Source organism: Protopterus annectens, chromosome 9.part0 (assembly GCF_019279795.1).
Source record: "Protopterus annectens isolate FY-2018-M chromosome 9.part0, PAN1.0, whole genome shotgun sequence".
Taxonomy (NCBI): domain Eukaryota; kingdom Metazoa; phylum Chordata; order Ceratodontiformes; family Protopteridae; genus Protopterus; species Protopterus annectens.
Window position 1 is genome coordinate 1,220,098,147 of NC_056743.1, and position 27,767 is coordinate 1,220,125,913.

General features: G+C 39.1%; 1 protein-coding gene across 1 annotated transcript in view; it reads left to right on the forward strand.

Annotated features, from left to right (window-relative positions):
- The first annotated feature begins 1,529 nt into the window (after positions 1–1,529).
- LOC122811955 (dual specificity protein phosphatase 14-like) overlaps positions 1,530–27,767 on the forward strand; it is a 33,914-nt gene continuing 7,676 nt past the window's right edge. Inside the window, exon 1 of the mRNA XM_044084151.1 lies at positions 1,530–1,788. The gene's annotated coding sequence lies outside the window, so the exon portion shown is untranslated. The remainder of the gene's footprint in view (positions 1,789–27,767) is intronic.

The window sequence follows — 27,767 nt, forward strand, 5'->3', positions numbered from 1 at the left end:
GGGTCCACAGGCCTGCAGGGCCCATGTTAGCACTCAATCCTGTGTTCACATTGGTAGGGGGATTCAGTATTTGAAATTTATAGACACTGTGGTCTTCAGCGTTTTGGTCTTTCTGTATTACGGTCTTGGGATTATGATTTTCAAGACTGTAGGCTTCAAGATTATGATAATAAATCATACATATATATATATATATATATATATATATATATACACACACACACACACACACACACACACACACACATGCATATATAGATAGATATAGATATATATGTGTGTGTGTGTGTGTGTGTGTGTGTGTGTGTGTGTGTGTGTGTGTGTGTGTGTGTGTGTGTGTGTGTGTGTGTGTGTGTGTGTGCATATGTGTATGGCATCTAGGGTCACAGTACAGTGGAAAGAATGCAAGAAATAGTGAAAGTACACCACTGGCTTTTACAGTCTAAAAACTGCAATGAAGCAGACTGCAATGTTCAAACCACTGCCATACCTGCCTGAGTCAGTTACTTGCAAATCTATAGATGACAAGCTTTCCTTATTATCAATGTTGTAGGTGGTTGTGTGTAGGCAGAACTAGATGAGGTGTGTATTAGATCTTTTTTTAAGCAGATGAAGTGAGTTTTAGATGAATTGGAAGTAACCCACATAGTTTATAGCTTATGCTGGTGACTGCATAGTTTTTTGGCCATTGTACATGATTCAGTCATGTTGAACATGTGTTATTTTGTTTGCATTTGTTTTCCCTTCACGCAGAACCTCATTTAAAGGATGTTAAGAGGTCGAACCAGAGAAATAAAGAAATGTGACCTCAGCTACCATCACATCATAGATTTTGTTGCTGACACTGACAACTCTTGTTACCATTTTAGTGGCAGCAGTTTGGCATATTCAGATTAATGGTGATGTTGTAATAGGGGAACTGTGCGAGGTATATTCTGAAGTTAACAAAACAGAAAAATCCCCAAATACAGTGCTGTCCTGTACATCACCCCAGGCACTGCTGTGCTTTTAAAAAGATATTAAACAAAAAAGAAGGAAATGCTTCAGATAAACTTACTGATACAATCTATAAAACTGCTTTTAACACATACAGAGCTATATACATAAATACATGCATACATACATACATAAGTAAACAAAGAACTAAGTATTATCATGTATACAACTACAGTATCACACTATATCACTTTTGTGCGTTATTGTAACTTTTCCTTTTGTGAAACTATGTTGTTACTGAGAAGATACTTCAGTGGTCCAAGTCATTTGCCTGTTAAATAAATAAAAATAAAGAAATAGTTAAATGACAGTTTGAACTAATCCAAAGTAAACATAATAACAGTCAAATAATAGCAATAATAGTTTTCTTAATCTTTAATTACTTGCCAGATCCCCTAAATAATTTGGCATTCTGCACACATAATTCTCCCCCTAAAAATGTGTTCTAAACTGGGGAACCCCTCCCCCAGGGGAAAACCTTGCATTCATATGTCTGACCTCTGTAGCTAATTTTAAATGTGTGTGCACTACTGGAGAAGTAGCAAATGCTGATCCTAGCCTACTTAGTAATCCCTTCATCCTCCTCCCACACTGCAGTGTCGAATACCACATCCAGTGTTTAATAAAAAAGTATTTTATGTATATCAGTAGCTATCCAACCAGTGAATGCACACAGTCTTTTTCAAAGTTTTCTTCTGTCAGCTGCTTATGAAAGCCAAGGCCACAGCTGCACTCTGAGGAGAAATACTTTCCATGTTGCCAGCCTTCTACAAATAAAGCAAGGGAACACGGGTGAGTGAGCTTTTAATTTTCTTCTGCCGTAACCTTTTTTCTCATAACAAATGTACACTGAATGCTAATATTTTGTTACAGTTGCCCCATTCTCACTGATGTTTAATTTTTGTTGTACTGTTCTGTATTTTATCTCATGCATGAATTGTTGGATAAAAATCTTGTCCAGTGACTTCTGATTGTTAATTGGCATTTGGGGGGTAGGGATGTCATAATGGCTAAGGTCTTAACCTTACAGATTTAAGGCACTTGAGAGAAAGGGGAACATGGTCACTACCCTGGCTAAATTTTTCTATGTTTACCTAGTGACCCATCAAGACAATAAGCTAATTATTAGATTATTTGATATAATTAGATGCTGAGTTTTATTTAAGCAAACTTTTGTGGGAATTCATGCTGTAGTTTTTGGTATTCACATGAATACTCTGCCATGGGTATTTATAAAGCTGCATGGGCAATGTTAAATGGGTAGCTATTATATCCCCCAGGTTAATATCTTGAAAGCTACAGCAGGCATGATAGAGTTAATAGTATCACATTCCTAGGATACTGTCTTAAATATTTAGTGCTTGCTTGAGACTCTTACTGTGTTAAATAATGATAGATGACAATAAGACACTAAAATTCACACAATGGTATATAGCTCATCAGAATTTTAATAAGGATTATACAGTACAGTGTCAGGCATATTCTGGTTATGGTATAACTCATCATTTAATAGTATACTGAGAATAATTTTCAGAAATGTATCACAGTAAGAGGGTGGCTAGTTCTGTAGTTTGGGATTACACTCATATATTGTGCTGTTTTAGTGCCAATGTTTACAGTTAGAACACAGTCAAAGCTGGGACTTGGTTAGTGGTGGTGTAATTCTGCAGTCTTTGATAACAGTCATTAATAGCATAACACCTCAGGCCCCAATAACCTTAACGGTGGTGGTGGACACATGAGGATACAGTTAGTTCTGAATAACTCACCTTAAAATACAATGACTTGTGATAAAAGGTTTTGCAATGTATAAGAAGCTGACTGGAGGAAACAGTCATCACAGTTTATGATCAGTATGGTGTTGCAGTCTCATCTTTAAGTAAAATAACAACAAATCTGAATGGGGAGAGTGTAATGACATGGCCCAAAGAAACCATACTATCATTAGAGTGCCACAGAGCTAACACCAAATAAAGTAGCAAAAATGAAAGAGGGTCTTGCTAAGAGATTGTAATGCAGACATTGTTCTTTGTGTTTCTTAACCTTCAACACTCTTCCATGGTCTCAAGCCTATTTGTTCTTAGAAGCAAAAGCTGACCATAGGGGTTGTCATCCAGACAGCAGTGAACGAGTTTGTGTCCTGCCAATGCACTGTTTAGCTGCCATGGGAGGGCATCTTCTCCCCTGTGGCCTGGGAGTCTGGCTTCACCCTCCTCAGACCACAGCCATTCATATTTTAAGATGAACTGTAATTGTCCCTACATCATGAAACTACGTGGCACCATTCCCCTTTTTGTGTGGTCCATCACTGGGAACATCACTATGAGGACATTTCTGCTATGGCCCTAAGTCCTCACAGAAGTACATTTCCATGTATGTCCCAAATGCTGCCATCACTAGCTTGGGTGTGCCAAGCCCACATCATCCTGGTAACAGCACTTGTTGTTGTGCAAAATCTTGTGTTTGCATTGGAGCAGTTTGGCCACCATAAACCACCACTCCTTTGGGCAGGATGGGCCAGCCATAAGTCACTCATTTCTTTTCCTCCCACCTGGCTCCTCTAGGCCATGAACAGCTGTTTGAATGTGGGTTGTCTATGTCACAATCGGGGCTTTATCTCTTCAGGCTACATAGCTGGTGCTTTGTAAAGTAGCCATTTGTTAATGATTTAGCTCATCTACAGCAGTGAAAGGTTAACATTGTGCCAAGTGCTGTTTATCCTTACACATGGAGCATATTGTTGCAGTCTGTGCTGGACAAATAGATGCTGCTGCTGCTGTATGATCACGGTGTTAATGCTGATATGCCTTGAGCAATGTTTTGTGCAGGTTAAGTGATGGTCATAATAATGAAGGTACAGTGCTGAAGGAAATGCTCTACTACCTAGTGTTGCAGTGCAGGCACTCAGTATGTGAAATGCACTAGACAGCTGTGTGATCTCTCTACAGGGAAGTGGCATCAGACAGGCCCATATTCTGTATGCATCTTTTATCAGACTCATACATTACAATCGTGAAACACACATCCCTATTTTTGTTTGTACACATAACAGTGAAAATAAATTGTACAAATATAAAATTGCTGCATATTTAAAATGGGGTTCTGGTAGTAGCTCTCCATCAAATACTTCTATTTCACATCTAACATAATCATTGCAATCATATCTCTCAATGCCATTAGCTCAAGAATTGTGGACAAAGCTAAAAATAATGGGGACACAAAGGCCCAAAATCTGGGACAAATTTTAAATGTTATTTTAACTCATTTAAAAAGTTAATAGAAAAACAGATTTTGCATCAAAGTGCATTTTTCAAAACCATAACAAGTATGAAAATGTAATGACTTGCATTATTAACCAACTGTAATCCTAAGTGTTCTACCAGAAAATCAAACATGTTACGCAGGCTAGGGTAAAAACATGAGGCAAAATCAGGGACATTCTGCAAAACAAGGGACAGTTGAGAGGAATGTTTGCAATGCATGATCTGCCTTTAAAATCAGTCATTCATAACTGAAACCCCCAGATCCTAACACTGCTGACTGTTACAACAGTACTACTCTAAAGTAATTCTCATGGGCATAATTATTTTGCTTTAGTACGGGATATATATTCCAGACAATGAAGTCTGTAAAGAATCTGAGAGTTCTCAAAGTAAAGATGACAAACTTAATGGTGCTCAAGCGGCTGTTTACAAGGCAAACAAGGGTGCTCTGCACAGATGATTTATAAACTCAGACAGTCCTACTTCCAAGGCTGCTCAGCATCAATGATTTACAAGTCCAGACAGGCCTCGTTCCTGTTTTTCTAGTATTAGATGTATCTTATTTTTCAAAGTAAATGTGTTTTCCAGCTTATTTTGTTCCCATTTATACATTCCTGTCCGTATTTTCGAATCACCCTCATTTGTCCAGCCTCTGTCATCATTTTTATTGCTCTGCAGAACCTATTGGCACCTATCCAAGTTCTCCCCAAAACTGTTCTAATCCTAAGAGGTTTATTATATTGCTCACTGCTGCAGTAGCCTTAGTTATATGGGTTATATCCTGCCAAGGATATAACAGCAGGCCAGCTTACAAAGCTTTAAGGCACCTTCCATGCCCCAAACTGTGAGGCAGCTTGAGCTGAGCTGACTAAAAGACAAGTTTTGGTGCATAGCCTTTCAGAGTTTTACTGCTGCCAAAAAGTATGCTCCTCTGAGGATTTTGAGGATCGATGGTTGGATTGTGCTGTTCCTTTGCTGTGCAGATGAGATTTCTTTGGGAAAAAAAAAAACCTTCCGTTATTCAACCACCATTTACCACCACAGCAAGCTAGCAGTTTGCCTCAGCAGGTGGGTGACTCTGCTGTGACCATTTGTTGTACCTCGGACCACTCATCTTTTATTCTGGATCCCTCTGATGTAACACCAACAGCCACTATGGACTGTGGGTTTGCCACATCCTCTGTGGTTGCTGAGGTCCCATCAGGGACCAAGGGAGAGCCACAGACTTCCCTGTTGTGTCAGAATGCTGACCCCATCTCTGGGGAAGCTGTTGCTGTCATTAGTAACACAGCTGGCCTCATTTTTCCTTCCAAAAGAAAAGAAAAGTAAGCATGTATCTACTCCTCCTCAATTGTTTTGCATAGAAGTAATTTACTGGTTCTGGCTCAGGGTTTAATTCAGGGTATTGATCTTTCTTGAAAAGTAGTTTCTGGTAACATAAAGAGGGATTCCTCTTTTCCTGGAGAGATTCAAGATTCTGACTCTGAACACGAAGATGCCGCCTACTGATGTTGTGATTCTACTAGGGTGGCTTGTTTTTTGAGGTAGTTCTATACTTCCTGGTGGGTACAACTGCCTCTATGCAACTATTAACATGCTTCTGTATGTTTCTTGTGAACAGTTCTGCATAGACAGCAGTGTTTTCACAGTTTATGGGGGCTTGACATTTTGCCAGATTATCCGTTAATAGGAAGTTAGCCTTAGAGTAGTTCCTGAATATTCCAGGGTTAGCTTGGGTTCCAGGTTTTAATTTTACTTCAAAGGAGACCATTTTTCAGTCTGACCTTACCAGAGAGGACATTACATTAGGGGGTGTGCAGTACTCTCCCATATTTGTGAGGACCAGGTCCAGTATGTTTGCACCCCTGATTAGTTGATTGACAGTCTTGTCCCGGGAGTTTGTGTTTACAAAATCCAGAAATTTCTATGCCTGTTCATTTGGTGTCATATATAATTCCCATTTAATAGTGGGGTAATTAAAGTCACTCATGCATATGGTATTGGGTTGAATGGTGAGTGTTTCCAATAAATTTAAAAACATGGTATGGGTTTCCTGGCTCATAGTGGGGAACCTATAGCTTGCAGGGAAGTTGTTTTGGATTTTGCCTATGGTGATCTGAACTTGGAGAAGCTTAAGTGCAGCATCCTGTTTGACCAGCCTTGAGGTATATTTATTTTTTATGTAAATCGAGACACCTCTACCTTTAGTCCCCGTCTGTGTAGTAGCTGGTCTAAATGCCTGGAAGGCATTATAACCTTGCACTGCCAGTGTGCTCTCTGCATCTCTAATCCATGTCTGAGTGACTACACAGACATTAGCATTTTCTAGGGTGAGGAGAGCTTATAGGGAGTGGAGTTTTTTTGTTTAGACTCCTAACATTGAGCAGTAACACCATTCAATTTTCTTGGTTTTGATTTGCTATGTCAGAAGTACTTTCAGTTTGGCATTGCCTAAAAAAGGCACTATGTAGGACGACAATGTTTTAGGTAATATTTGAAAGCCTGGAGGGAAGAGGTGCAGACCATCCCTAACAAAGCAGCTAGGTCTGTTGACCATTTCCTTTAAAGCTGACATATATTTCACCCCCTTAGAATGACCCAGAAACTAAGCCAATTATTAAAGTCAGTCATCTTCTGTCGGTATTGTGGCATCATCCTCGGAGAAGGTAAAATACTGCTCAATGCTATGCTTATAGCAGCCTGGGTCACACATTCCTAGAGCTGCATGGTGTCTGTCTTCATTTAGTCTAGGGAGGTATGTCTCAGTTGATTTATATCCACATAGACTATGACTGTGTCATATTGGTATCTGTGGTCCAGTGACCTGAGTGGATGTGTAATGTGTCAGATCCTGGTCCCTGACAAGCAACTGACCGTGACTTTCTCCTTACTCAGACTGGTGAGAGAGACATTAGTGTGTCTCACAATGGGATCTCCAATGACCAGAATGTTGGATTGTGTGGTTGCTTACCTTGTGGGCTTAGAATTATAGGCTCCATGAGATGTGGCTGTATGTGTTGGTGAAAATGCATAAAAACTCAGTTCAATAATCTAAATTGATGGTAAGGAATGCAGTCACAGGGATGCTTCACTCCTTTCTGTAACATGCAAAGTTTTTGCATTTGTTTAAGAAATTTTAAGGATGCTGCCATCAAATGTCAAAGAAGCACATTCCTTTACAAGAAGTTGACACCTGAAAATGCCAGTTTGGAAAGCTATAGTGGATGATAGGAAAAATTGTGATGAGGTGCTTCCAGGTTTTAAGATCTTCAGGAAGGATAGAGGAATGGAACGAGGGAAAGAGACTTGCAGTTTATGTAAAATGAGGAAATGAAGGTAGTAGACCTAGTAAATAAGAAGAGGAGGGAACTAGAGACGCAGGAAGGAAGGAAGAATAAATTAACATTGGCTGTCTGGCTGTAACCCCCCACTAATGGTTCTAGATGAATCAGTGAGATATCAATGAGAAAGTAGGGAAATAAAAGGACAAGATAAAAGCAGGGATGATAGGGGTCCTCATTCTATGAGGATACATCTCTGAATGCTGGCATTAAAAGTACCAAGAGAGAGAATAAAATCACACAGACATTCTTCCAGGAAGGATTCCAATTAAGGGTGAAGGAAAGGATGAGAAAAGAGAGAATATTGCATGTAGTGCTATTTAAGGACATGGAGTTCGAAGACTTGAGTGTGAATCTCAAACAGCATCCAGAAAACAGTAGAGTTAAAGACTAGGACCACAATTATGCAGAAAATAAAAACAAATACAAGGCTATGGTGCTAAAAATGGTGAAATATAAAAAGTTAGGGAGATAATACCAGTAAATGTGAGGGACTGGAAGAGGATAAAAAGATGAATAAATTATAATGAACAGTTAATGGTCAGTTTTAAAAGGAGTTGCAGAAGGGATAAGCTAGTCAGTACAGGCCAAAAGAAAGATGAAACCAGATGGGGTTTAATAGGAAGGTAAAAAAACAGTGCTTGATGACAAGGAAATATAAGATGAACCCATGGCGCTTTTTTTTAATGAAATAAAACAGTGCTTGATGACAAAAAGGTGTCATGTAAGAGCTGAATAAGAGACAGGTTACTCTTATGGAGGCCTACAATGCAACAAGACAAAGGTTAGCCAAAGTAGTAAGAAAAGGGCTACTAAAACTAATCAAAAATGGAAATATAAGGCCTTTTAAAAATGTAGAAGAAACCAAAAGGGAAATAAGGCAATTTAAGATATTAATAAGACATTAATAAAGGAAGACAAACAGCATAAGAGTGCAGTGAAATAGGAAGAAATATTTAGTAACTGTTCCTTAGCATTCAAAAAAGAAAGGTCAAATACAATCTCAGATTAGGTAGGAGGTAAAGAGTTGTAGAGATGGGAACAGACTGATTAATCAGAAAATTAATATGGGTAGGCATGCAGAAGGCCCTAGTACTCACCTATGAACCAATGAGACAGAAGGAATGGATGGGCACCATATATGAGTCTTAAGAGAGTAGGCAGAGCCCTGGTCAGTCCTCTTATGGAGTTGTTTCAGAGATCTGTGATGGTGAAGGGCCACAAAGTTAGCTCAGGAGTGCACCACTGAATTATGAAACAGCTAGCTTAACATCAGTCATTGTTAACAACTACTGATAGGATGGAGACAATACTGAAATGTTTTCTGGAGTAGTATAACCTCAGGATAACAGCGAACAGTGATTCATAGACATTTGGCAGCCCAGGTCATCCTAATGCAATTCTCTGACTAGCTTTCAAGAGAGATGGACAGAGCCAAACCGCATGAAATACTTCGACTTCAGTATGCCTCTGACTCAGTACAACATGGGGACTGATTAGGAATGTAAGGGGTATGGGGGGTTGGCGCTATTCAAATGGATGGGGAGCTGGCTGAGAGGCTTCACACAGAGGACAGTGGGTAATGGTGATGGAAGAAGTACTAGAGAAGAGAGACAAACAGACAGATAGATGTATTTAGTGGCACCCTCCATGGGTCTGGGTTCATCTCAATTTAGTGTATGCATATGAGATGTACAACTGTGCATGCAAAATAGGATGAAACACCTTGCAGATAATACCACAATGGTTGGGACATCTGAGGAGCTGGACAGGAGTATTAACTGTGACCTGGGCAGGTTAGAAACTTACTTGGCAACTTTGATTCAATCCAGATAAAAGCAAAATACTAAAAATGGAAAAAGACAATCCCAGAATCGAATATAAGCTGTCGGTGTGAGGGTCATGTCTCAACAGACAGAGCAGGAAAAGGACTTGGGTGTGCAAGCAGGAAACTGCAATGCAGACCATGAGGAACCAATGCAGACCATGAGGAACAAAACAAAGAACTAGAAATAAATGCTTCCGCCACCCAGCTGGATTACTTAGCCAGACTAGAGACTCTTCATGAAGTGAGACATTAACATGGTTGAAGCAATTCATTGAAAAGCAACAAGATTGTAAGGGGACTTACTTGAATTTAGGGGGGATAATGATGCGGGTATACAGCAGTCACTGAGAAATGTGGAAGGGGTGGTTGGTGTTAGGTTGGAAGGACTGGACAGGCAAAGGAGTATGGCATGCTGCTTAGAGGTGTTCAGTTAATTCCAGACTTGTGAGGTATTTCTTTACAGAAGGGGTGGTAGACAAATGAATGAACTTCCTGACAGGGTGATAGGACCTAACACTATGGAGATCTTTAAGCAGACACAAGACAGACTATAGAAATGTGGTGGGTGATTTGGCTAACTAAAGTAATTAGAATGCCTACATTGGCTAATTATCTCATTCCCCCAGCACATATGCATGTCGTATCTTACCTGCCAAACATTGTTAGCTGTCACTTTTCAAATGGCACTCTCACTTTAGAATTAGCCACTGTATCTTCCTACTGAACACATATGTCATGTTGCCGTTACTTCTAGACTGTGATGAAGGAGACCAACTGCATTTTATGGGATCCTACCTTTAAATTTAAAGCAGAAGTGCTGTATAATTTGATAGGATTACTGCTTGCAGTCTCAGTCATGCAACAGGTAGCACACACACCTTTGGTGCAGAATGCTGTGGGTTCTATTCCTACACCAAGTGTATTGTTTGCCGACACTGCATAAAGGGGTTGCTGGACTCCTGAATGTGTGTCCTTTGGATGAGATGTTTAACTGAGGTCCCATCTGCTTGGGTTGGTTGTAGCTTAGGTGGCTATAAAAGATTCCATGGCATCTATCAAAAAGAAGTGAAGTTCCATGATGCCCTGGCCAAATTTCCCCAGAAGTATAAATACCACCGCTGGTCTCCCCTGAGAAGACACAGCTAATCTAGTGAGACTAACCTGGTCAGCAAATGATAAATAAATTGCCTATGTTTCTATAGCTCAAAGAAGTTACCAACTTTTTTGGTTCTGCAAATAGGATACAGTGTAAGGGAAACAAGTCTGCCATGCAACATTTGATGACTTCCAAACTCAAAATACATTTCTCATCTACATAAATGAAACTAAATGAATACATTGCGCATAGAGTTGCAGGACAATGCCATTTCCCCTCTGCATTTTTCTGTCACTTATGTCACCTAACCTCTTCCAAGAGTTGTGGCTACTTTTCGGATTGCATGGAAATACAAAGATGCTGAGTTCTTGCATGTGTCACCACTGTAGAGCCATAGCACCTTACAGTTCTAGAGCAGAAATAACAGAGCAACACCTGAGAGCCTTATGCTATAAATGTAAACATATTTTATAATATTATCATTCAATTGTAGTAGTATTTTTCTATCTTACTGGTTGATTTGAAATGCAGAGGTGCTTGAAGAAAAATATGAGGCCATAAGCAACAGAAATTACTTAAAATTAGAAAATGGAAGACTAGAGTAATGTGAAGAATTGATTTTTCACATAAAGCATGGTAACTCCATGCAGCAGGCTACCAACATGTGCTGAGGAGGGAAACAGCCCTTGAGAAAGAACCAAAGATAGCATGAAATAGACCAATTCGTATACTAGAAATTAGGCTGATGGGAAAGATATAGATTTAAAGCAGTTAATATTCTAAGGTAATTTAGAGAAATTAGTAGAATAAATGGTGTAAACATGGCTCACTTGATAGTTCTAAGGCTCTGAAGGGGGCCAAATGTCATATTTATAATCATCAGTCAAGCAGTCAGCAGATCTTTGATGTTATGCATTTCTAAGCCTCTTGATTTACTTCAGGTCAAGCCTCACACTTGTGATTTACCACTACGTGCCTTCAGGGAAGGAAAGGAGCCTGTGTTATGCTTGCACTTCAGTGTGGGTTGTTCTTCCCACTCTCCAAGAAGGAAAGAAGGCAGCCTGTGTTATTCTTGCTATTTGGTGTGGGTTGTTCTACCTTCCCTCAGGGAAGGAAGGCAGTCTATGTTATGCTTGCCTCTCACTATTGGTTGTTCTGCTCACCATCTAGGAAGGAAGGAAGGGCAGCTTGTGTTATGCTTGCACCTCGTTGTGGGTTGTTCTGCCCACCCTCAGGAAGGAAGGCAGACTGTGTTACGCTTGCTCTTGGGTGTGGGTTTTTCTGCCTGACCCCAGAAAAGGAAGGAAGGCAGCCTGTGTTATGTTTGCTTTTTGGTGTGGGCTGTTCTGCCCACCCCCTGCAAAGGAAAGCAGTCTGTGTTTATGCTTGCTGCTTTAAGGAACGAAGGCAACCTATGTGATCCTTGCTCTTGGATGTGGGTTGTTATGCCCAACCTCAGGGCAGGATGGCAGCCTGTGTGATGCTTGCTCATGGGTGTGGGTTGTGTCATCAGACTCATCTTAATCAAATGTGTTTTCAGTTTGGAAAAACAGAAATGTTGATGAAAAAATGCATTTACATTTGGAATGTGAAAACTAAAAAAAAAAATGTTGGGAAGGCAAAGACTGGTACCCTTCACATTGAACTATCAGTAGGCATAACTCTGTTTAAATCAATGCAATTATGAGAAAGGGGAAATCCCTCAGAAATCCGTAGTTTTGTTAAATTATTTGAACAAAATGAACCATTGAATACCATAACAGTAGTTAACTAAGCATTCAGCTCCGCTTACTTTTTTATAAATCAGCCTCAGTCAGTTCGTAACCCAAGAACAATATAACAAGAACTCCACTCGCTCTGCTAAAAGGTTGGGTCTGTAGGTGTCATATCTGACAGCCCCAGCCTAGAGTGGTACTAGGAAATGGCAGAAGAAAGAATCTGTGAGATTCTGTGACACATAAGGAAGGGATTTACCAATACAAGCAAACAGACAGCACCTGTACTTTATCAGCCATTGGTAACACCCTGCCTGGAATTTGGTTAGGCTGTCTGTCTCTAGATATTACAGCTATAAAATGAACTTCAGGGAAGGTCAAAGTTATCTGGGGTGGGGACAACTGAAAATAAGGAAAGGCTTTCATCAAACATAAGTTACTTGCTAGAGAAGTGATAACATCTTATGGTAGCTGTACCAAAAATATAGAATTAGCATTTTCTTAAATTAAGAAGTATTTACACAGATAAATAGAGACAGTGGTGGGTACATGTTCCCACTGACCAGTGAAAGTAATGGAAGTTAACAGTGGCAGACAGGAGGTATTCATGTTTTATTTTATTTGCTTGTTAAACAGATCGACAACACAGTGGTGCAGCAATTAGCATTGCTTTCTAACAGGGCTTAGTTCTCCAATTTGGTTTTCAGCTGTGGTGACTTCTATTGGAGTCTGCATGTCCTTCCTGTGTCTGCATGGGTTTCCAGCAAGTACTCCAGTTTAATCTAATGTCCCAAAGATATATAGTAGGTGAACCAGCAGTCCTGCAAACTGCTTGTGCGTGTGTGAGTGAATATGTGTTTCCTGTGATGGACTGGCACCCTATCCAGGATTACTTTTTCAGTCCTGTAGCAATGAGTGCTGGGATGGGCTCTGACTATCCCGTGGCTCTAATCTGGATTAACAGCGTAATTAGTGCCTGAAGGAAAATCAGCTATGAAAGAAAACGAAAAGTACTATAGCTGTTCAACAAAAAGCAGTGCAAGCTCCAGACATGACTTCCAGTAACCTAGAGGAAAGTATAAGGCAGCTGCACACATATCTGACTAAAATAAATAAAACACTGATGCAGTATATCAACTCAAACAATAAAAGACTGGAAAAAATGGAAGAAGCTTTAAACAGATATTCAGATAAGGTGATAAAACTGCAAAACTCAGAGGTTGAAATGAAGAAAAGGCTGGATGAATATGAGACTGCACAAGAAGAGATGTATCAGAAAATAATAGAATTAGAGGACAGAGCATGTAGGGAAAACCTGAGATTTTCTACTGTAACTGAGATGCTGGAAGGAACAGACTGTATTCATTTTATGAAAGCACAAATGAGCAACTGGACCTGTATTCCACAACAAGATTTGTTAATTGAAAGGGCACATTGTGTGTATGCTCCAAACCTGGCTATGAGAAAACAACTTAGACCTTTAATAGTAAAGATACAAGCTTACCAGGAGAAAGAGTTGATTCTGAGAAAACTATGGCAAAAGGATAAAATACTAAAAGTGGGAGACAGCAGAGTGTTTGTGGAGAATGACTACTCATGGTACACCAGGCAGAAGAGGAATAAATGTATCCCCATTATTCAGGGAATGTCGAGTTCTTCTTGTTCTGGCAATAAAGACTACAGAGAGACTTTGCCAGTGAAGCTATTTCCACTCTTTCAATGGAAAATGCTTGAGAGAGGAGGAAAAGCACAGAAGTTGACTAGAAGAATCTAGAGTATGTTAGAAATGAAGCAGAGACAGGGTTTAGGACAAGGACGCATGCAGGCAAGTGCACAGGGGTGCACTTGCACCCCCCGGAATGGGGCTGGCTAGGAGATTCATTTCCTTTTAATTAAAAAAAAGATCATTGTTTTTTTAAGGGCATTCTTCTTTAAGAACATCCTTTGTGTCCATTTGCAGAGATGCAGATGGTTTACGTCTTCATCTTCTGTGCCTATGCGGAATTTGAATTTCATAAAACGTTTGGACTGCGGACGAAGGTACAAGTGAGAAGTAGGTGTGTACGTGTGTGTGTTTAACTGTTTAAGAGGTATGTGTGTGTGAGAAATAGGTAGGGGTGTGTGGATGTAAGAAGTAGCTAGGTAGGGGAGTGTATGCTTGTATGTAAGAAGTAAGTAGGTAAAGGTGTGTGTGTGTGTGTGTGTGTGTGTGTGTGTGTGTGTGTGTGTGTGTGTGTGTGTGTGTGTGTGTGTGTATGTAAGAAATAGGTAGGTAAAGGAAGGTGTGTGTGTGTGTGTGTGTGTGTGTGTGTGTGTGTATAAGAGGGAGGTAGCATACCCCTCAGCTGTCCAGGTTTTTGCAGAGTGTCCAGATTCTTGCCCCATAGTTCTCCTAAAAGGGATTGAAGTTGCTAAATAATAGCAGACATTTGAGTTTTAGACATCATATCCTTTAGAAAAATGCATAGTAACACAAATCCTGTTATTCTAGCAATTTTCTAAATTCATAACAGTAATATTTATCATCTGTTCCTATTTATTTTAGGTTTTGTCCAGATTTCTTGCACTAAGAGGTTTAGGTGTGTTGTGTGTGAGAGAGTGAAATGCCCTAGTTAGAGTTAGCAGGTGGAATTTATTTTCAAGTGTATTTTTGAGGAATTGTGAGCTTTGAGAGAAGATACATGTACTGCTGCTCATACTAAGTCTGCTTAAAATGTGCAAATGTTTTGTTTAGCAAATAGTATCATTATTGTGTTATAGAACTTTAAAGCAGTGTTAGTAGCAAAGCTGGTAGCATACTTGCATCTTGATGTAGAGGGCTGTGGGCTCTACTCCAAAAGCATGTAGGTTTGTATTTTAAGGGGGTGGGGTACTACAGTCTGAGTATGTCCTCCTTTGGATGAAATGCCTAGTAACTATGAACCTGTTTTTCAGCTTGCCACCTATTCCCTATTGCAATATACCAGCTTAACATTTGTTTAATGTAATATAGGCAATTTATTCTTTAAGGGCGGCAGGCAATGAATTTGTAGTTGAAACACTGAAATATAAAGTTGTTTTTTAGCAACAACCTCTTCATTAGTTTTAGAGCTCTTTAATGTGGAATTATATATATTGACTGATATTGGTGGATTGTAATGACAGAAGTTTGAGTGGCCTTTTATGGTTGAAAAGTTCTGAACTGGGCAGTTTGTCATTATTGGTTCATACGTTTTGTTTCATTGCTTACTGGAAAAATGTTCAAAACTATAAATTTATAACACACTCTAACAAGTGGTGCTGTATTATACAAGGGATATAATTCAATAATATATTATAATTAATATAGTCAGGAAGGTGAATCAAAGAACTTTTGCATGGCCCTAAAAATGTGTGGAAGGGGCCTATTGTTTGAAAACAGCCCAAAGGTAAACTTAACCTGCCACTGACCAGATGCATTTCCTTTGAATGTGGATTTCAATACTGTTTCAGTGAATGTGAGTTTCAAAGGTAGAGAAGCTTTAATGCTAAGTCTGTTTTCATTGTAAGACTATTACTTTGTTTAGCAAAAGGCTATCGGTGTTTGTGCTATAAAATTTGAAATAAAAGTTGTAAATTAAATCCAAATATCTGTAATCATTGTAAAGGTAAAGCATAAAACAATATGCACACTGAGAGTTTTGAACAGTGTTTATGGCAACTGGGAAGAAATAGACGAGTAATGGGACACAGGAATGACTGGGGGGGGCTGAGTGTGGGGGCTATGTGGGGGGCTTTGGGTTTGCACTCCTTGCAAAAAATCCTGTGAGCTCCCCTGGTTTGGGAGAAGGAGATGAATAGGAATAGAACGAGAAAATCTGGAAATATTGGACCTTTCTTGGACTTTGTTAAACTTGTAGGGGACTCTAAAGCATATGTCATACTTCATTTCATTAACATTTGCAGAATAAACTCAGTAACTTGAAAACTGACAAATGTGGTATTACAAGGTAATAATTATATTTGTGAAACATGACAGAACAAGAATATCTGGAAATACTGGACTTTTACTAGACTTTCTTAAACTTGTAGGGGACTCTAAAGAATATGCCCTACTTCGTGTCATTAATGTTTTTTTTCCAAACACCTTTATTGAATTATCACTTGTGACATAGATGAATTTGCATTTGTATAAAGGTAATCACATTATATTAACATAAACATTATTCTTTACATATATTGCTATATATCATATAACCTAAGCAATATTACATAACTTATTCAATTACTGCCTTTTTTAAACAAGGCACATCTTTATTAAACCATCACTTACTACATAAGCCTCACGACAGCCCCTAAGGCAAAACACCATACCCAACATGCTAGTTATAAGAGACTCTATAGTAAGGCACACAGATGTTCCACTCACCAGGTTGAACAAGGAGAAGGTTACTGTCAGCTGCCTGTCGGGTGCTAGGATCCGCCACACAACACAGGCACTTAGGTCACTCCAGAACAAGTACAAGTTTGACGCTGTCATTGTACATGTTGGTGTGAATGATCTAAGACGTACCTCCCTGGACTACATGAAAAGAGACATTGAGGAGCTCTCTGATCATGTAGCCCAAGCTGGTATGACCCTGACCTTGAGTAGCATACTACCTTCACCTAGAATGATACCACAATACAAAGACAAAATGATCAATTTCAACAATTGGCTAAGCTTCTGGTGTCATTCTAAGGCGATCCAGTGTCTGTCTGGGATGACATGATAGACAAGCCTCGCTGTTTCACCAGAGATGGTTTGCACCTGTCACCCCTAGGCTTTCGAATACTGGCCAAGGCTCTTGCCATCCCCATAGTGCCTTTTTTAGGCAAGGCTCAAAGGACAAACCAACCACCGTAACCAGCACAGGTAACCAAAAACTAAGGGTAATGCTACTCAACGCCAGAAGTCTCAACCTCAAAATGCACGCACTCGAGGCACTCCTCAGTATGGAGAAAATCGATGATTGTACAGTGACGGAAACCTGGTTCAAGGCTCCAGAGAGCACCCCAGCACTACCAAGTTACAATTCATATCATACCTTCCGGCCTCAGTTACCGGATCGCAGTACAAAGGGTGGAGGTGAATCCATATTCATCAAGGATACCCACATCTCCAGGTTAGTGGCACAGCATGATGCCCCAGAGATCATCCATGCTCAACTATGAGCAGGCAAAACCACATTTCAAGTCGTAGCCTGTTATAGATCGCCTTCCATGTCCCAAGATGCTCACTCAGCATTCCTTGAGGCATTGGAAAATATAAAGGTCTTACCCAACACCATAATTTTGGGTGATTTCAACTACCCTGGTATAGACAGGGCGAACTACCAAAGTTCTAACTCCTATGCCCAGCGGTTCATTGAATTTATAAATTCAAATGCCCTCGGACAACTGGTATGTTCTCCCACTAGAGGGGACAACATATTGGATTTAGTCATCACAAATATGGGCGCCCATTGTACCACACCCGTTATCACTTCCTCTCTGGTCAGATCAGACCACAGACTGATAACCCTAGACATCCTCACCCCTCCACCTCTCCCAGTCAAAGAAACCATCGTAAAAAACCTTTCCAAAGCAAATTTCAAACTACTTGCATCAGAAGTGGAAAGCTTCACTATCCCCCTGCAGAAGGATAATGATATCCAGGATGCAGAATCCTACACCAAGGTACTTTATATACATCTTCAGGATTGCATGGACCGTGCTATCCCAAATAAAACCAAGACTCCTTCCTCAAGCAAGAAGAAACCAGTCTGGTGGACCCCGGCCTTAAGCAAATTATACAATAAAAGGAGGAGACTTATACAAAAAAAGGCCAAATCTCAAGTAGAAAAATCTTCCCTGATCAGCTTTAGTAAGAAATTGAGGGCCCTCATCAAGTCAACTAAAGCCAATTTCGAAAAGAAAGTTGCCAAGGATGTCAAGGATAACCATAAGGCCTTCTATGGTTACGTCAAAAACCTAAATGGCAACGCTCAGGTCTGTTCTGAACTAGTACAAAATGGAACAAAATACACTGACCCCACTGACATTGCCATCATCTTGGCTGACAGGTTCAGTGCAAATTCCCCCCCCCACCACCACCTACAGGGCCTATTACTATTCCAGGGGATTGTGTAACTCCAGTTATTACTGATATGTTGGTTAATAAGGCTCTATCTAAAGTTAAAAACACTGCCTCCATGGGACAAGATGGCTGTGTCATACATGAGCTCCAAAATGAATTAACCCTGCATCTGAATACCCTGTTCAGTCTCAGCCTCTTGACAGGATATGTGCCCATAGAATGGCGCACAGCAACGGTGGTTCCGCTGCACAAGGGTGGGCCTACAACCGACCCTGGGAAATACCAACCAATACGCCTGACCAGTCTGATCTGTAAGGCAATGGAGCAAATCATTATGGAACTCATAAATGGAGAGATTGGGAACCTCCAAACACTTGACCCCACACAGTTCGGCTTCGTCAAGGGCAGATCATGTCTCCTGAACCTGGTGGACTTCTTTGAGACAGTTACTCAGGCTATAGATAAGGGGAAAGGAGGTACACACGGCTTACCTTGACCTTGCTAAAGCATTTGCACCATTCCCCATTCGGGTATTATTGAAAAACTCACCAACCTGGGCATAAACTCTTACGTCACAAGATGGATCGCAAACTGGCTCTCAGACAGATCCCACAAAGTAAGAGTAGCGGGATCTATGTCCAAATCCAGACCAGTAATGAGCTCTGTCCTGGGGCCCCTCCTGTTTGGCATATACTTCTCAGAAGTACAGGCAAGCACTGATGGGCTGTGGCTGACCAAGTTTGCAGACGACTGCAAACTGGGTGCTATAATAGAGTCTCCAGCCAACATGGATATCCTCCAGAAGGGCCTTAATGAGACTGATGCATGGTGTCAAAGCCATGGTCTCAAGCTAAATGCTAAAAAATGCATAGTAATCCCCTTTGGAAAAAACAGAGTACCCGCGAACTACCACATAGGAGGTAACCCCCTGAAATCTGAAGTAGTAATAAGGGATCTAGGGACCCAAGTAGATAGTCAACTTTCCTTTGATAACCATGTTGCCAAGGTGGTTAGAAAATCCTTCTATGTGACCCATCAGATCATGAAAGGGTTAGCATCAAGATCTAAGGATGTAGTGGTGCCCCTCTACTCTTCCCTCATCAGACCCATTATTGAGTACAATGCACCAATTGGAATATACCTGGGTAGGCATCTCCAGCAGCTGGAGAGACCACAGAGGTACCTCACTAAGAGGATTACTGGCCTCAAACAGTTGCCCTATGCAGCACGATTGAAAAAACTAAGGCTTTTCTCTGTTGCATACCGCCTTCTCAGAGGCGATCTCTGTCTAACATACAGAGCCATGTCCAACCCAGAAATATTGAACATGTTCCATTTTAGCAAAACCAAATCCACTCAAGCTACACGCTCTAGGGATATAAACCTCAGCACAACAATGAATAGAACATGCTGGAGGGATAGATTCCCTTCACAAAGACTTCCCTTGCTATGGAACAAGGTCCCGATCTACATAAGACAGAGCCCCTCACTATCACTCTTCAAGAGGAACCTTGACGAGTGGATGGGTAACAGAAAGTTCACACCAGGGATCATACCAACAGATCTACTAGATAGGGGCCAAGGGTACTAGCTGCTAGATCAGGGGCCTAGGGAACTAACCAAAGGGGCGGTGAATACCGCACAACGTGGCTGGGCTAATATATGCCTTCGGGCAGACAGCCCAGTATCTACCTATGAACCTATAAGCAATCATACATTTATATAAGTGAAAACAAACCACACCGACACAATCCTAGTTGCAAGCATTTTACATCACAAACTATATGGACACACTCCCAGTTGCAAACATTATATATCACTTATAATCTACCCAATCTTTCTCACTCAAACATTACATATCTCATTTAAGTCCTGCTGCCTTTTAAACCTCATTCATCTCTTGTATGTATTGTTCCCACAATTCCCATTGTTTCCTATGTAGTTTGCTCCTTCCCTTTTCTAAAGATCTCATTTCCAGTTGTTTTATCTCTGTTACTATATTCACTATTTCCAGTATAGTTGGTTTAGATTTTGATTTCCATTTTCTAGTAATTGCTTTTTCGGCAGTCAACATTATTGGACACAGTAAGGCCTTAGCATGTCTAGGCAATTCCAATTTTGTATCACCACTCAGAAAAATCATCTTCCTTGTCAGACTAATCTGCCCACCCATAATCTGACAGTGTGTCCAGGAGGGAATCCCTAAAGTCTGCCAGCTCACTGCACCCCCAGAAAATATGTTCCCAATTACCTCTTTCTTCCCCTTCACACTTCCAACATTTGCTGTCTGCCTGTGGAAAAATTCTTTGGAGTCTACTTGGGGTATGAAAATATCTATATTAACATTTCCAGGCAAAAATCCTAAATCTTCAAGATTTTGTTGCGTATTTGGGAGATATACATATATCCTCCCATTGTTTCTTTGTGAATTGCTTATCCAGTCTCTCTTCCCAATCCTTGCTAACCTCCTCTGATTGGTTCTTATAGTTATCATGCAATATTTTATATGCTCTACTAATTATTCCTTTTTTAATGGCAGCGTCTGTTGTAGATTCTATTAAAAACTGTACCAGTGCTGGTCTTTTGTTTACAACTCCCCAATTTGTTTCTCTTTGCCTATACACTGACATCAATCCCTGATAGGGAAGGCAATTTCTAACCTGCTGTCCAAATAAATTCTTGGCATCTTCCCATTCTATCATCTTTCCCGCTCTAGTTATTTGTTATCAGTATCTTGGTTCCTTTGTCAGTTTTCTCCAATACATTCCAACCCACTCTTGCCTATTGTCTGTATCCCTAATTGCAGTCCTCCCTATCAGCAGACTCTCCTTTCTCCATTCCTGTGTTGGTTTAGTTTTTAGAATACTTTCTGCTAATTTATGGATATAATATTCTGTATGATTATTGTTATTCTCCTTAATGGCCTGCATTCAAAACCCCAGTCTTTCCTTGTTTTTTGAGCTTCCTCCGTTTCATCATTATCCCTTTCCACTTTGAGTTATAATATTCTGCTTGCGCTATGCATAAGAGTCTTAAATGTGTAACTCTGAAGCACCCCTTCAAATTGGGTAATCCCAATCTGCCCTGTTCTACTAGAAGAATCATCTTATCCCACTTGACTCTTGTCATCTTCCACTCCTAGATAAACTCTTTCAGCTCTTTATTAATTGCTACCCACAACTTCTCTGGTTGATAAAAATATGCCTGACCTGTGTGTAAGACTAAAGGGACTAAAACATTTTAACTGTTTGTATCTTACTATACAGATCCATATAATAAAGCTTTCATTTTCTCAGTTTTTATATTATGTTTTTAGTCTCTTCCCACATATCCTTAGCTGCCACACTAGAATAATTTTTAATCCATACTCCTAAATACTTCATTTTATCATGTCCCCATAAATATGGGTATTCCTAAACCAGTACATGTGTGGGTACATAATTTAACCACTATTCCCTTTGCTTTAGCTTCATTAATGTTGTATCCTGAAAAGATCTGAAACGGTCTCAAAATGTTCCACAACACTGTAATGTCTTTTTCTGTTTTTGTCATGTATAAAATAATATCATCTGCAAATAAAGCCAGCTTTTCTTGACTACCATTCCAATTATATCTATGAATTTCTGAGTCACTTATTTTCTTTGCCAGTGGTTCTAAATATAATGCAAATAATTAAGTAGAAAGAGGACACTCCTGCCTCATTCCTCTACTCAAGCAGAAGTTATCAGAGAGATCCCCACCCATTTTAATTTTTGTCTCAGGTCCCTCATATATCCTCCTAATCAACCTTATAAATTGTTTCAGGAAATGCAAATGCTTCTTCCATTGCCCTGCTCATAAAGTCCCAGCTTACTGTCACATGTTTTCTCTGTATCAAGACCCACCAACAACAATGGTATTTTCTTACATTCTGCTTCCCTCTGGATCATTAATGTTCTGTTAATGTTGTCAAATATTTGTCTCCCTTCCACAAAACCCCATTGATCCATATCTATCAGTTCTGGCATTACATTTGCCATTCTTTTAGCCATTATAGACATGAACACTTTATAATCATGGTTTAGTATTGAAATGGGCCTGTATGAAGCTGGATCTGATGGAGCTTTACCCTCTTTAGGTATTACAGCTACCACTGTTTTCTTCCAGGATGGTGGTACTTCTCCTCTTAAGATACTGTTAAACAAAACCTTCCAGATCTTTATCATGTTTTCCTCCTAGCTTCCAAACATACACAGGAATACCATCTATTCCTGGAGACTTTCCTGTAGATTGGTTAAACATCACAGTTTTTATCTTATCTCCTCCTATCCTAACCATTAGTAATTGAGCCTCATCTACCTCTAGCCTTGGCATATTTCATTTTTCCATAAACATTTCCATTTGTATCTTTTCTCAGTTTTCACATTTCTCTGCTTTATCGAGACTCTCATAGAATTTCCAAAATATTTCTAATGTCTCTAAAGGGTCTCTTGCTACCTTCCTTGTTACAGGCTCTGTAAGTCTGGCAACAGTCTTTTTTACTTTCTGTTGCCTGAGTCGTTGCGCTAAAAGTTTTTATGCTCTAGTGTTATTATCAAAAGCAGTTAATCTTTCTAAGATTGTGCATATTATTGAGGCAATCCCTTATTTTCTGCCTAGCATTTTGCAGTTGATCCTTTTCTTGTCCTGTGAGATTCCTCCTATTCTGCAATATTTTAACAGTTGTCAGTCCCGCTAAATAATTATTGTTACTTCTAAACCATACCTCCCTTTCTTTTCTTTCCACCCTATTTTTTAACTCCAGCTTAATTTTATCCGGCTCCCTAGATATATTTTCAGAAGCAGTTTCTATCCTCTCCAACAGCTCCTGAATAATCTCCACTACCCATTCCTTAAATTCCTCTCTTTTCAACGGATAGGTGGGAAAGCGCCAATGTCTCATTTTTGTTTCATTACCCTGTGCTTTTATTTTAGCTATTATTGGTGCATGATCTGAAATAGTTATTGGGTGAGTATCAAGACATTCAATTAAATGCACATTTTTTGTGAAATATAAATTCTGTCTAGCCTAGCCCAGTTTTGATATCTTGGGGAATAATATTTAAATTCATTCTGAACTCCTGTTACTGAATTCACATCTTCCATGCCAAATATTTTCATAACTTACTTCAAAAATATACCCTCCTTTTTTATATTTTTCCTTCTGGGCCCCCCAGACACATCTTCACTGCTACAAATTAAATTACAGCCCCCGCCTATAAGTAATATTCTTTGCTGAAAACTGATTATTTCTCCTAGAATTTTCATAAGCTCCATTATAACAGTTTTAGGTGGAATGTAAATACATGCCAGTGTAATCCTCCTCCCTTGCCAGTAGGTCATTAGCACTACAAATCTGCCATTATCTTTTTTATCTTCTTCTATCACTATTGGAGCTCCTCTTGCAATTAATATAAGTACTCATCTTTTCCTTTGTTCCAGGTATTCCACTGAATAACCATCCTAAAAACATTTCTTTATTTTTTATTTTTATTTATTTTTATTGTTTTTGTCATAACTTTATAGCTCTAGCTGGGAACCCCTGAGTACTTTCAGAGAACATTATCTAATAGCCAATTTCTCTTTTCTCCCCCCCCCCAGCCAATCACTCTCCACCAGACTTGTAGCCAGTTTCTCTTTATCAGATTGTCTCCATGGAGACATGAGAACTAGGCAGCCAGTTTATCTTTTATCAGATTGTTTCCATGGAAACATGAAAACCAGCTGCAGAATTGTTACTGAGCATACATGTATTTGTTAGAAAAAGTCTCACAATATTCAGTGTTTTTATTCATTTACTTGCTCTCTCTTAAAACTTGTTACTAAACCAGTCCAAGGTCTTCAATCCAGTCATTTTCCCATGCAAGAATGAGAAAAAGCACATTATTTTTTTCTTTTAGCATGCTTTTTAACCAGGCTATTTTTTATATTGCAGTGCCTACATTTCTTAAAACTGAACAAGAAGAAAGAGAGAAGAAGGGAGAAAGAAAACAAAACAGCAGCACCTGTTTACATTCCCAATTACACTTACAAATAACTGAAGAAACTTAATAGCATGTAAAGAAAACCACATGCCACAAAACTGGTACTATTTAAGAAAAAAATCTTTACTTACAGTTAACTTTCTCCCTCCTCTTCCCCTCCCCAAAGCACTTTTCTAAACATTAATGACATGAGGTAGGGCATATGCTTTAGTCTACCACAACAACAAATTCTGAAAAAGGCCAATATTTCTAGATTTTCTTGTTCTGTCATATTTCACAAATATAATTATTGCATTGTAATCCCATATTAAGTTACTAGTTTTATTACTGATCATCTCTGAATCCTGTCTTTGCTTCATTTCCAATGTACTCTCAATTCTTCTAATCAACTCTCATGCTCCCTTCCTTTTCTCCAACATTTTCCATTGAAATTTTGAAAAGGTTTCACAGGTAAAGGCCCTCTGCTGTATTTATTACCAGAACAACAAGAAGCAGAATCTGCTTCTGTTTCACGGCTTACTTTTTGTTGGACATTTTTTTGTATTTCCTCCTTAGCATGTACTTCATCAAAAAATGATTTTGTCCCTCCAGGGAAGAATACCTTGAAGGCAGTTGTGTACAGCAGTTTGAATCTCACACCTGCACCTCAACATTCCCTGAATAGTGGAATACTGTTGCTTCTCTTCTGTTTGGTGTACAATGAGTAATCATTCTCCATAAACACTCTCCTGTCTACCACTTTTAGTACTTTGTTCTTCTGCCACAGTTTTGTCAGAATTAACTCCTTCTGCTGGTAGGATTGCATCCTTACTATTAAAGGTCTAGTTTGCTTTCTTATAGCCAGGCTTGGAGCATAAACATGATGCGCCCTTTCAACTAACAACTCTTGCTGTGGAATACCAGTCCAGTTGCTTATTTGTGCTTTCATAAAATGAATGCAGCCTGTTCCTTCCAGCTCCTCTGGTATAGCTGAAAATCTAAGGTTTTCCCTATGTGCTCTGTCCTCTAATTCTCTTATTTTTTGAAACAGCTCTTCCTGAGCAGTCTCATATTCAGCTGGCTTTTTCTTCATTTCTACCATTGATTTTTGCAGTTTTATCATCTCATCTGAATATCTGTGTAAAACGTCTTCCATTTTTCCAGCCTTTTGTTGTTTGTATTGCTATACCCCATGTGTTTTTTTTTTATTTTAACCATGTCTGTATGCAGTTGTCTTGTATCTTCTTATAGATTATTGGAAGTCATGCCTGAAGGTTGCATTCCGTTTTTCTGAACAGCTGCAAAATGTACCCTGGTTAGTGTTTCTTCCTCACTTTTTGTAGCTGATTTTTTCCAGGTCTTCTGTATTTCTTTATTCTTGGCACCCAGGAAGTGCACTTACTAGCCAGTTACTGAAATTTACCCATAAACACAAGTCTGCTGGCCTTCTCATTTGAGTTTCTGTTTTCACACTGGGAGAACTAGAAATAAGCTCTTAATGTGCAGCCATCTTGGAAGTCCCTTCATGTCATTAATGTTCAGAAAAGTACTCAGGAGAGGGGGAGAAAGTTAACTGTAAGTAAAGCATTTTTTTCTTAATAGTACTATTTAAATAGTGCATGATTTTCTTTGCATTTTATAAAGTATATGTTTGGCTATTTTTAAGTGTTATGGGAATACTAATGTAAATTGGTGCTCCTGTTTTTTTTTTTTTTTATTTCTCACTTTTTCTCTTTCTCCTTGTTCTGTTTTAAGAAATGTAAGCACTGTAGTGTAAAAAATGGTTAAAAGAGCATGGCAAAAGAAAAATTAGTGTGCTTTTTTCATTCTTGCTTAGGGGAATGACTGGGTTAAGGACATTAGCTCAATCTAGTAACAAGTTTTAAGAAAAACAAGTAAAGGAAAAAGAATATTGAATATTACTAGTAAACAGTTTTGTATCTGGTTCTCTTGTGTCTAGCAGACAATCTGATAAAGAGAAATGACTTGGATAAAATGTTTTCTGAAAGCATTCAAGTGTTTTCCCAACTGAGAAAGCTATAAAAATAAGACAAAAACAGACAGCACTTAGTAAAACCACAGGCTGTATCATGCATCTTAGCATAGTTAACCTTTCTTTTAGGTTAACTCAAATGTGTGCATGCGGCTGTCAGTTTGTAACATTTGTTCTTATTAGGAGGGTAAAACTTCAATATTTGAAGATGTTCATAGTTTTGCATGTTATTATTAAGTTAATGGGTTTTTAGGAGGTATTGGGTGTGTATAGTTTTGTTTGAGGGTTTTCAATAAAACAAAACATTTTGTAAGAATGTGACATAGATTCAAATGGAGATGACAAAAAAACTACTGTATAAAAGATTAACCTGCCAAACAGTACATGCATGTAACACAAAAGCTGAAACTAGACATTTAACAAAAAAGCCATCATACAGTAAACTCTCAGTTAACCGGCACCCATGGGGATTGGTAGATGCTGGATAACTGTAGTTTCTGGTTGCTTGAAAGTTACTATTAAAAATAGGCCTGACTAATACTGTACCCTATACTATTTGTTTGGTTTGACTTGTTCTTAGGTTGGGGAGAGAGGGAATTTATTCCTATCTTCCTTTTTAAAACTCTAAAAATGTAAAGTATGTTTCTGCGGGGGGGGGGGTGCAACACATGAAAATTGTACTGTATTTCTTCAATGTTTTTTTTTTCTGGTTGCTTGTGAGTTCTGGTTGCTTGAGTTCCAGTTAACTAAGAGTTTACTGTACATAAAAGGTGGGAATAATAATTAATAATCATCTTTCAGCAAGGAATATTACTTATAGGTGGGGACTGGGAATTGATTTGCAATAGTGAAAATGTGTCTGGGGGGCCTGGAAGGGAAAATATAACAGAGGACCATACATTTTTAAAGAAAGTCATGAAAATATTTGGCATGGAAGATGTGAATTCAGTACTAGGAGTTCGGAGTGAATTAAAATATTATTCCCCAAGATACAAAACTGGGGTAGGCTAGACAGAATTTACATTTCACAGAAACATGTGCATTAATTGAAGGTCTTGATGCATACAAAATAACTATTTCAGATCATGCACCAATAATAACTAAAATAAAACACACAGGGTAATTAAATAAAAATGAGACAGTGGTGCTTTTCCACCTATCTGTTAAAAAGAGAGAAATTTAATGAATGGATAGTGAAAATTATTCAGGAGCTGTTAGAGAAAATAGAATTCTTCTGAAAATATAGCTAGGGAGTGGGATAAAATTAAAGTGGAGTTTAAAGATAGGGTGGAAATAAAAGAAAGGGAGACATGGTTAAAAGTAAAAAGAATTACTGAGAGGGACTGACAAATATTAAAGTATTGTAAAATAGGGGGGAATTTCACAGAACAAAAAGAGGATCAACTGCAGAATGCTAAACAGAAAATACGGGATTACCGCAATAATATGTATGAGTTTAGAAAGACTGCTATTAAGCC